This window comes from Fragaria vesca, linkage group LG3 (assembly GCF_000184155.1).
Source record: "Fragaria vesca subsp. vesca linkage group LG3, FraVesHawaii_1.0, whole genome shotgun sequence".
NCBI classification, from domain to species: Eukaryota; Viridiplantae; Streptophyta; class Magnoliopsida; order Rosales; family Rosaceae; genus Fragaria; species Fragaria vesca.
This window is the reverse complement of record NC_020493.1, coordinates 26088676-26100735: the sequence shown is the minus strand read 5'-3', so window position 1 is coordinate 26100735 and position 12060 is coordinate 26088676. Positions and strand designations below refer to the sequence as shown.

Below are 12060 nucleotides of genomic sequence, written 5' to 3'. Positions count from 1 at the left end.
ATGGTGAAAGCAAATCACCACTTAGATACCCATAGAGTAAAATATATCCATTAGGAATGACATTAGAATCTAAAGATTAGGGATTGTTAAATCTATTAATTTTTGCAACATTATTTTCTGGCTAACTCAATTACTTCTACAATGTAAAGAAACTCATAGATGCCTTGAATTTATAACATATTTAATCATCAGCACATTAATCACCAAAAAGAATTTTAAACACATCAAACAACAAACTCTAATAGTTTTTTAACCTTTACAGTACTATATACAGAAGTAAAGAAGCAATCATTTTATGAACCTTGAAATCAAAGGAACCGATGCTTTTAAGGCCTCTTGCTGACACCGAACCTCAAACAGCATTGATACCCTGTACAAATGAAAGGAATAAATTGCAAAACAGATACAGCAATACAGAACTTAGGCCATGCAAAGTTGAAAAATTCATGTTGATATGTGTCATTTCAGTAGGAAACTATTCACATATTTAAGTGCATCTTACATATCGCATCAAATGAAGGTACTTACTATTCATACATTTAAGTGCATCTTTCTTACTAGTTTTTGAGCCCGCACTTTGCTGCGGGAGTGTCAGTCTTTAAGTTCACATAAAAGCCTTACTCTGACTTCTTTTGAGCAGTATACTTAAGAGCACATAAGACGTGGTTGATATTGATCACTGTTGGCTTCCCTATCAGTTTAATAGAAAGAAATACACTTAAATATTCAATTTGCAAAATTTGTAAACTCTGACCATTAGGTAGCACATTGCACTGCATATTCCTTTCTGGCTATCTTCCCTAAAGAATTTGTAGCTTACCTAAACCATATATGCCTATGCTAAACTAAATGACACCGTATGCAAAAACTCTGTTAGCAGTCAACCATTTACATCATTGTAAAATGGAAAAGGAAAATTTTCACTTCTACTTTTTCACTCTCAAGCGCTCCAATAGGTTTCGTAATGGCACTTACAAAAATAAACATAAAATGATGAAGGAAAACCCACTCAGAGTTTGGGATCCATGAAAGTGAAGGCTTGTAGAAATATTGAAAATACCAAAAATAAGCAGATGACAGAAAACCATACGTCTATATGATTACATAAACAAAGTAAGACATGAACATCATTCATTCTCACTCGCACACAGATTCACAGGAATTTATTAATCATAAGAAAGAGATAGAATTTAACAGAAAACCTGAAGTACAGACTTGAAATGCAGATCCTCTAAGAGAGATCAGTCACAAACAGGCACAGCAACAACCAAAACCTGCCAGAAAAATCATATAACAAATAGTTAGCCTTTCAGTTAATATATGAAACATAAGTAGAAGAAAAGTTCTAATTTAATGAAGATAACATATAAGACGGAAATAAGGCATAACCAAAATAACCATACCTTCTCGTTCTTCCACCCTCAGTAATCCAGTAACCCAGTAACCCGGAAACGAATACCGTTTCTTTTAGGGCAGCTTTCTTCTGCTTTATTTCACCAATAAATCGAGGTCATTGAAGGGTCACTTGATAAGGATACATGTGACCTTCTTGCGCCGGACGCTGAGCTCCTTTTTTTTTTTTCTTCAATCACCTTCATTGTCACCTTTACACTGCTTCTATAGAGGCACACTCCCTATCAATCAATCAATGTAAAAAAAATTAAAAAAAGATGTGTTGAAAGGAATTCACTTACTTATGAAAGGAGGCCTCTTCTTCTACCGAATTGTGATTTACATATAGGTCTTCTTCTTGCTGTTCCCTTCTCTCTTGAATGAGTCTAGAGACCCTTCGCTCTCTTTGTCTCACCCTATTTATACTATTCAGCCAATATCTGAAAATATATACATCAAGCAAAAAAATTGAAGTCGATTCTCAAAGACTAAACCATGGATATTGAAATTATTAGGAAAAGAAAGAAAAAGCAAATTTACATACCAGTTCCAATTCGTTCCAAAAACTCTATTGCAACCTAAAAGCACCATCAAAGATCAACTAACATCAATTTGTGCCTCAAATTGTAAAGGCATGTTACTTTTAGTTTTTACATATAAAAACTCATTCAAGATCTTTACTTTCTCTCATTCATGTTGTACTTCAACTGATGAAATGAAGAAAAAAAAATAACAGAATCAGAAGAGCAACCCAAATAATTAAACTGTGCTATTAAAGATATAAAGAAAACAACTTTAAATCTAAACCAAATAACTTTTATGAAAAGGAACAGATATGGAGATTGATGTGTGTTGCCCCATTACCTGTATTAGTCGAAGGCTCAAGCTTCCTGTTTCTTCTTTCTTTTTTTTTATTCCAGTTTTGAGTTGATCGGAAAACTCATAAAACTAACCAAAGGAAGCATGCTATTTTGAGAAATTAGAGTATTGATCAGTATCTTACTAAAACACAAAAAAATTAAAATAGAGAACCTCTTTGTACTGTATAGATAAGGCAAAACCACATTGAGCAAGTGTTCTCCCTGAGCTTGGAACATGTTTGCTTTTATCATATACACAATATCCATGCTCTTCCTCCTCACATCAAAAACTCAAAATCAGTTGTACTCGATCTCTCTACCCACCAAAAGAAATGGAAACCTGCAAACACCCAAACCGCAAAGCCACAAAGATCAAGCTTTAGAAACAATAAAACCATCCAATACCCACCAACCAAAAACAGATCAGAAACCAAGGGCACTCACCTGTGAGGCAAGATTTCACATATCTGATTGATACCAATCACTGTAGGAAAAGCTGGGAATTCTGAAATAAGATACATGTTAGTCTTACTGCTAAAACAGATAAGCAATGAAATTGAAGTCAATGTGCTTACTCAATTCAATTAAGGAGTCTTTGGGTTTGGGGAAAACGTCTTGAGAAAAACAACAAACAATGAGATTAGATTGGATTGGATGGGCATATAAGCACAAAACTAAGAAGAAATAGAACACTAAAGTGTGAACTAACTAAGAAGATTAAAGATAACAACCAAAATTGTTTAAGCTGAAGCAAGTTCATACCAGTCGATTCCAAAGCATTCTTCCCGCTTCTTGAATTCAACAAATTGCCAGCTTCTTGATCAATGCTATTACCAACTGCAGCTGTACATATCTGTACATATCTCAGATAGTAATGATTCCCAATCAGAATAGTATTGTATCAATTTTTCCTATTTTATTTAAAGAAACAGAGAGAACTTAGGCGTACAAACATCAAAAGTGTCAGTAATGTTGTTTTGAGAATTTTGACTTTTATCCTCAAGAAGCAGCATCCTGTCAATTGATTCGATCTCTCTTCTCCTGTCAATTGGCATAAGGCAGAGTTAAAAATAAATGTCAATCGATTTGTTTCAGATTCATGAAGGCTTAACAAATATGTCACCTATTTCTTGACAATGCAATGAAATAATGACTCGACTGAGAGAAACAATGTAATGCCAAGTCTGATACCATAAAATTATTTCTTCAAATAAGATCTAATTACAGGAAAATTAAATGAATGATGGTGTAACAAATGCAAGACGAAATGAATGAAGTTGCAGATACATTACACACAATACAATGAAGTACTGCATTACAACAATGAGTTTATTGATGACTATCTCATGGAATGATATGCACCACGGAGAAGATATTGTGACGTGCCACTGTTAGCCTGTGTTAAGATGTCATGTTAGTGAGAAATGTTGCGAGTATGAAATAACAGAAATGCAAGTAATCTTGCAATCTATTGTCATGGTGGTTTTTTTTTTTAAGTGGTTTTTGTCATGGTGGTCTTTGTTAGGTAGCATGAAGCTCATTCAAAAAATTGTTGTTTCAGTTACAGCTACAGTTGGGTCTTTGTTATTCTTAATTGCTCCAAAAAAGAAGCAAACTCACTTCAAATCACTCTCAACTTTACATCCCCACTTCTTTCTAGGACTATAGATTCATCCGACAACCTTCTTCCAACCTGAAACCACAACATAAACTCAACTAACAACCTGAAACCACAACATAAACTCAACTAACATACCTATACAACAAATGAACTAAAATATTAAAAAAATAAAAAATAAAAACAAAACAAAAAAACACAACCTGATCAACAGAAGATGGAAAGACACAAAGACACAGCAACCTAAACCCTAACTCACTTTCATGATCAATAAAACTAATTGACATCCACACAGCACTTATCTATTTATAACAACAATCATTGTCCTAATCTACTTTTACTAGTTTGATGAGATCATGCATACAGTTGAAAAGTTCTGTTTTGATTAGGATAATGATTTCTAATGGGATCATGCCTCTGTTCTGATACCTGATAGGATTTCTAGGTTCTTTCCACTATAAATTTCAATTCAATTCAGTTTTGATTCCAACTGTTCAATCAATATAATCAAACCCAAACTACTGCTAAATACCATAAACAAAACAAAAAAATTAAAACATCCTTCACTAAACCAAAAAGGGAACCTAACCTGATTAAAAACCTGGACCACAGCCTACAAAATCAGAAAAATATCCATAGCACCAAACACAGAATCCACCAACCATTCAAATACTTGATAGGAAACTATTCAAATACCCAAAAACAAAAACTATCAAAAGTAGATGTGTGTTTTGAATTGTATTCTTTTTTATACGGGAGCTTGTGTGTAGTGTATACCTTGGTGAAATAATGTTCATTATTACCAAGGAAGGGACCACAGGAGAGTTGCATCAGATTTGCTGCATTATAAAGACTCAAGATCAGAACAGAAAACAAAACTTCAAAGAAACATGAACCCAAATTTTTGGTGCATAAGATTGTGAATGAAAATAAGATATAGCAAATCGGTCAAATATTTTTTTTATATCTAGGAAACTGAGCATATATATCAGTGAAATGAGATTCACTTACAACAGTATCCAATATTTTCTTGGAATGTTCCTTTCTATACCTCCCACTAAATCTCCCTATTCAAAACCAAATTGAGAAATTAGTGAAATTTTCACCCAGATCTAAAAAAGACATGAAGAATCTGAATGTGTATTATGTCAATTTTGTGCCAAAGCTGAGAAACAACATTCTTTTCAAACCCTTTCCTTCTTTTAAAATAAGAGAGTTTAAATAATCTGTACTAATTTGCCCCTATGTTAGTAGGTAAAATATTTTCGATCAATAATTTTTCTATCCTCATGGTATCATCTATGATGCACTGGTGCGGATACGGATACAGGATACATTTTTTTTCAAAAAAATAGGATACGGGTACGTTTTGATATATATTTTATATATATATATTTATATTTATATTTATTATATCAAGGAATTATAATTCCGCACAAAAAAGGAATTATAATAAATATATATATATAATTTTAATAAATCTATAAACCCCAAAGTGAAAGTAAATTAGACGAATTTTCCAACTCCATCCAGACCTCTACAGCTCTACTCCTCTGCCAAACTTCTGAGCCCCTCCACATCTTCAACAATTCAACCGAGCTTCAACTCTTGAAGCCTTCAAATCTCCCAGCTTCCCCCAGCTTCTGTCCTTATTCAACCCATATACCTGGCTTTCAATCCTTTAATCAATATTTGTTCATCGCCAAGAGGAGAAAAGAGAAGCAAGTGTGTTGTACTGTTGTAGGGCTCTGTAAGTTTGAATTCATTCTGAGTTTTACATTTAATTAATTCAAATCCTCATAATTACCCCTAGAAACGTATCCAAAACTGTATCCTGTACGTATCCAGCGATTCAATTCAAACTACATGGTCAAGATACGTCAAATTTCTTTTGGGTGCGTATCTTAGGCGTATCCTGAGCGTACCCGTACCGGGTACAGATACGATACAGCATAGTTCAATTTCCGACGTATCCATGCATCACAGGGTATCATTGAAGATGTATTAAACGTACTAACATGCAATAAGAACTAATCAGGAACAAAAATATATTTTTTATAAATGTCCATGAAATTGATGCACATATACATGTACGTAGCCAAACCAAATACAAAATATGGAAAAGATATATACTGTATATGAAAGAAAACGGATCAAAACTAAATTGGAAGAGGCTAACTGTTTTTCACCTGTCAAACCCATTGAAGTATAAATATTCACAGTTCCTGTAATGCAACTAAAACCCATTTGGAGTCATCGCACCTTGCCCATCAAATCAACCTGTAAGAAGAGTTTATTAGTAATATAAGAATAACTTTCCTATTCAAATTTCCAACACAAAGAATATAAGAGCATCTACAATGGAAACTCAAATCAATTAACAACCCTTAATAATCACCCCATATCTTGTGTATTTGCAGCTTAAAATGTTAAAAGCTCTAGCATACATGAACACAAATTTTACCTCTCTTTTTGATGTCAAATCCTCACCGACTTTCCCAAGCAAGTGAACTGCAGATTTGTTATATGCCTGTATTTCATCAGTAAATGCAGAGATATTAGATCTTTAGCCATGCTACCCTACTACTAAAGTAAATGTAGAGATGTTCAATGACATACCCCAAATCAACATACTTCAGGAATGACATATTTGAAACTGACATTTTACTATTGTAACCATAAGAATACTTACAAAAAGACATTCTGATTTTTCTAGTATCATGTCTTCTCAAATAGGCATCAGCCAAAAAACTTCCGATTTGAGTTGCTTTTAGTTACTTCGGTGCAGATGTTGCTTGAATTAATGACCATATTTGAGCTCATTCACTATTGAGAAATCAAACACAGCAATCAAATCATGTACATAACTCAAATTGAAAACCTATAAGCTATATTCGGCTCGAGCAGAAAGGACTGTACTTATGATTCCCAAGAGGCTAAGTTCTCCATTAGAATCCAAATAAAAGATGCTGATTTTTAATATGCCAAAATAGCAAACCTCAAACAATACCCATCACCCATCTTAATAAAACAAACAAACAAACAAAAGATCTTGTGTTCTTATGTTATAAGAATAGCACATTCAAGTACAGCACAATAATAATAGTGGTAAGTGCTAGGAAAAATTCCAGCAATAGCTCTCCACGTTATAGTCTGCTGTTGTGATGTTTATGTGAGCTGGGTGTCAAAATAGCATTAACCTCAATTGTCTCAAAGAAAGTAGTGATCACGACAATTCCTTTAATATGCCAAGGACAGTCTTGTTATGATGCAAATAACATCAAATATGTTATTTATAAATTCACAATTAATACCAAAAAGCAAAAGCAAAGTAGCAACACAGAGGAACATATTTCAAGTATACAATATTTGAAGGTCCGTGTAATCACTAAAAGATATTCTTAATTTAGATAAGTAACCTTCTCACTCCTAATGTCTTTCTATATGATATAATGCTATTAGTTTTCGGTGTGTGTAGAAGAAAAGAACTCCATGTCAGCCTATATTATTTTGGTAAAGTTATGTTACTCTTTTTCACCTGCAACATGTTTGTAATGCTATTTCAATTTAAATTTGATACTCTGTGGTTCTGGCATAGCTACAGGGGTTTGTTGCTCATTAGAGTAACTGAAACAAAATATTGATAGGAAGTCAGATACTCACATTGGCTTTGACTCAATTAAAGCATGGTATTGCTATAAACCAAAAAAAGAACCTTTACAACTCCAGACAATTTAGCCAAATTTGAAAATATTCAAGAAATTGTAACCAACTCAAGGTACACGATGCAGTAACAAATATTATTAAAAGAAGTATGCTAGTATATTTTCTACTTGTCATTCATATCTATCAAAGAAACTAAGAACATACAATGCTGTATGAGTTTCTGTCTTGTAGGAATTGATACCAAAATATTTGATGCTTCATTACGTATCTGCAAACTATATCTAAGTATGCAATTACACAAACATTTTTTTAAGGGTCCTTTTCTGTAATTAAAGCTCTCAGAATAACCAAAATACACATAAGCTTTATAACCCTTATTCCCGGAACCTAATAAGCAAACTACACCTTCAAAATTTGATAGATGTTGAAATATGAAGACCAATGGACAGAAACTTAAAAAAGTTTCTAGTGTCAGATTTGACATCACTTCTCTGTGTTTCTCTCCTAATCAAAACCCCCAAAACACAGTTAAACCAAATAAACAACTACCAATAGAATCAAATCCCAAATGCAGAAACACACCAAAGCAGTGGAAAGATGCATCCCTGAATTGAAAGCAGCAACGGAGCTTTACCTCAGGAAAAAAGATCTCTAAACTGATATTTGCAGATCTAAAGTTCATGTCCCAACCATCTTAGAACTTCCTGCAATGAAAACCAATGATAGTTACTAAAGGGTAATAATCAGAATATAGAATATTTTTCCAGATGAATCTGAAAGGACATATATGGTTAAAGAAATAATCAAATCAAATCAGTTTTCATAAGCAAACTAACTCTGCCATATTGACCACACCATACAAAATTTTGTGAGCCAGAAGCATAATTCTAAAGGAAAACTAAACAAACTAATTAAAGAAGAAAGTTGGGGCAAAAAATTTCAATTACTTTTATGACATTTGTTTGGTGGAGGTGAGAAAGAAAATTGATATATGTATTATTGTTCTCCAATCGAGCTGCCAAGAGTATGAATACAAAAGGGCGTTTAGTTCCCATTAGCTGAATTAAATTTTCTAAATTGCATGGTGGGATCTCACCTTGACAACAACTGATTGAAATTGCAGGAGGTTGATCTCATTGATCGATGTAGATCGTTGAGCTAATGAAGCCCATGACCTGCAAAATCGCCTTCCTTCTTGTTGTCAATGACAAACCCAATATCAGACTTAAAATCGCTGCATCAACAAAACCCAAAATCAAATTTCATCTTTCACTCTATCAATAAGAGAGTTTGGTGGACTTCGGAGTAGGAAAGCGATAAGAAGATTGGAGGAAGTTCGCGAAATAGATAAAAAAAAACTCCTTCCATCACTGTTTGTGCTATGTCGTGGCGGCTAAACGCAGTAACATGTACAACAACGACCACAGCCATCTAACACGTACCTGTTTTACTCTTTGATCGATCAGTCTACTCTTCTTTGATCGATCAGTCTACTCTAGTCTCTCCCTCTCTCTGCCTCGGTTTGGAAATCTCTGCCTCGGTTTGGAAAAAAAGGAGTCCAGATTCTTCTTGGAGAGCTTGAGATCTGGAAAGTGAAGTGATGGAAGTGGCTGAATCTCATGATAGAGATGATTCCGTGGAGTTTCGAGAGAGATCGAGAGAGAGCAAGAAGAAGAATTAGAAAACAGCGAGATGCAGGCCCAAGAGATTGAGAGAGAGTTCAAGAAAAAGGCCGAGCTAGATGCAGCCTAAGCTCGACACTGTTCTTAAGAACACTACGGCGCCAGCGCCAATAATAATATAGTAAATTGCATCAAATCAAGTATTCAACTAATAGCCCCAGAGAAGATCACCTGCAGAAACAAGAAACTTATCACTATCAGTTTTAGAGTTATGAATATGACTATACCAGTAAACTGGACAACAAATGAACAAAGCAACCTACCACTATCATTTTTTATATACTTGCCAACTTATTTTTTATATATTGGAAATGCTTGTTAGGATTTAATGCTAACTGTAGTTTTGAATGAGACATTTGTTACTGATTTAGCAATAAGTTCAACCTTTACAATATATTTTTGAAGTACATGCATATTCATAAGAAATTCACCGGAAACTGTTATTTAATCAAAAATTGAAAATGAAGGGAAAAAAATGAAATCTGAAGTACATGCATATTAGCAGGATTGAAATTGAAGATTTTTTCCAATGCAAAAATAAACTGAAGAAAGAATTGAAATTTGAAGTAAGTTGAATGGCTTAATACCCTGTTGAACTATATTGCATAACTAATTTAACCTCAAATTCTAAACTTTTCACATTAAATTCAGAAGAAACCAGTAATACTTGATACCCAATAGACCGAACACCAGATTGAGATCACATTCAAACTAAACTTCATATTCAACCCAAGTAAAAACCAACAGAAGACAACGCAAAGTTTACCTAGTTGTTCCCATTCAATTGCTTCTGATATCGATTGACAAATTTGACATTGAGCACCTAAACGAACAGACAAAAACCAAATCAGAACCAAAAATGAACAGGATATTTCAAATCACATCTTTGAATCCTAGAGGTACCCAAAGAAATGAAAAGGGAACCTGGACATATGAAAAGTTGGAGATGATCAATCAAAATCTTGGCATGCACATCATCTTCAGTGATCGATCTGAGGGTGGACAGACCGACATCTCCCAAACCCACCACCCCTCCTCAACCCTCCTCCCAAACCCCATCTTCAGTTTTCACTTGCAGATACCAAATGAAGTCAATTTCAGATTTACTTTAAAACTTTTGGGTAATTGCGTATTTACTTTAAAACTTTTGGCTAATTGCGCATCTATTCAACTGTGTTCACATTTACTGCTGAATATGTAAATCAAAACATGTTGATGGAATAGCTGCCAAACTTAAAGAAACAATACTGAATATAAACACCATAGAATGTTAACAGAAACTAAGGAAAACAAATAATCACGAAAAAGATTCAGCATGAACCTTATAAGCTTCATTTGATTTCGATAACTTCACTTTTGTTGTATATAGTTCATTTTAATCACAAAAAAATCTCTCTTGCTGACTTCAAATCGTTAAACTTGTAATTAACTGAACCTTGCAACATAAGGCAATGTGAACTTTCTCCATATGTTCAAAAAACAACAGATTTAGGATTCAAACTTAGGATCTCAAAACTGAAACTTCAAAGGCTGTGGTTGTCAGCAAGACAAACCTCTGCAAATTGTCTTCTTTGTTGAAATAGATAAGGAATCCAGTAATGATGATGTCCTTCTTTGCTGAATTACCCTTACCTCCTGCAAGAGAATATTTCAGAATTCTTTTTAAACAGTGAGAGACTAATAAATCAAGACTTTTCAACGGTTTGAAGAAGCTTTTCAAGGCATTTAGTCAAACATCAAAGTGGCATATTTGAATTCACATCAAAAGAGGTACTGAGACTCATGTTGTTGAGATTAATTACAATTCTGGTGATATATATATAGACTGATTATTTCTACATGTAGGCAAAACTTACCAGTGATAAAAAGGATAAAAAGGAAGCCAAAATCAAAACTGACTATCTCATACAAATTCAGTATACTAACAAAGCCGGAAATCAATTCCTTCATCCCCACCGCCGCCGTGAACAGCGTCACTCACGGCGGTCCACAACACTGCCGAAATCCAAATTCTAAACCCAATCCAAACTCAATTTTAATTACACAAAGAGGTAGAGCTCGACAAGTAGATGAAGATTGATACCTGCGTCGAACCCAGTTTCGCCGGAAAAAGCAGAAACTCACCTGAAAACCCTAACCTTCTTCTCCTCTTCGATTCTCCTTCACCGGAGCCCGTCTCGACAAATTGAAGCCACAGGAACGTCGACGAGATCGATACAAAGCTATCCACACCGGTGAGAGACCTCGACTGGGCCGGAATCAGAGTATCACCGGCGCACCCAGAAATCCTTCTTCTGCTCGATTCTCCCTTCTCCGACAACACAACGACGTCGGGGACGAAGAGACGAAGCCTTGGCCACCGGTTGGACGCCGAGAGACTGTCGGACGACGGAGGAAGGAGCTGAGCTCCGTCGCAGCTCGGGACGTCGTGGTCGGTCTGGGTCGAACTGATCCGGTCCAACCTTTGTATACTGAAGTCGACGGCTGAGATCAAGCTCAACGATCCAGATCAAACCGACATAGAATTTCTATTTTTAATTAAATTTTTAGATAATACCAACTTCTAAAAATCATTAAAAATAGCTCCGATGTTTAAATGGTCCTCCGAAAAATCCTACAAACCCGTAACAATGTTTAGATTAATCCTATGGGCTCAAAAGAAAAAACTCGACAAACTGAAAATTTTAAATAATTTTCAAAAGGTACTAAGAATTTAAATAATAACAGAAATTCGACTTTAAATAACTCGAAAAAAATTTTCTTTTCAAAAATAAAAAATCGAATTTTCAAGAAGTTACACAATCTCTGAAAAAGTGGAGGCAAGCTCTCATCAACATTGTTG

General features: G+C 34.5%; 1 non-coding gene across 1 annotated transcript; it reads right to left on the bottom strand.

Annotated features, from left to right (window-relative positions):
- Positions 1-2308: 2308 nt before the first annotated feature.
- LOC101299363 lies at positions 2309-6679 on the bottom strand. Its single transcript, XR_184318.1, has 8 exons — positions 6563-6679; positions 6335-6400; positions 6060-6150; positions 3206-3293; positions 3015-3105; positions 2828-2866; positions 2697-2757; positions 2309-2592 (listed from the first exon to the last, which is right to left on the bottom strand). It is a non-coding gene; the product is annotated as an uncharacterized LOC101299363 (transcript).
- Between the last annotated feature and the right edge of the window lie 5381 nt (positions 6680-12060).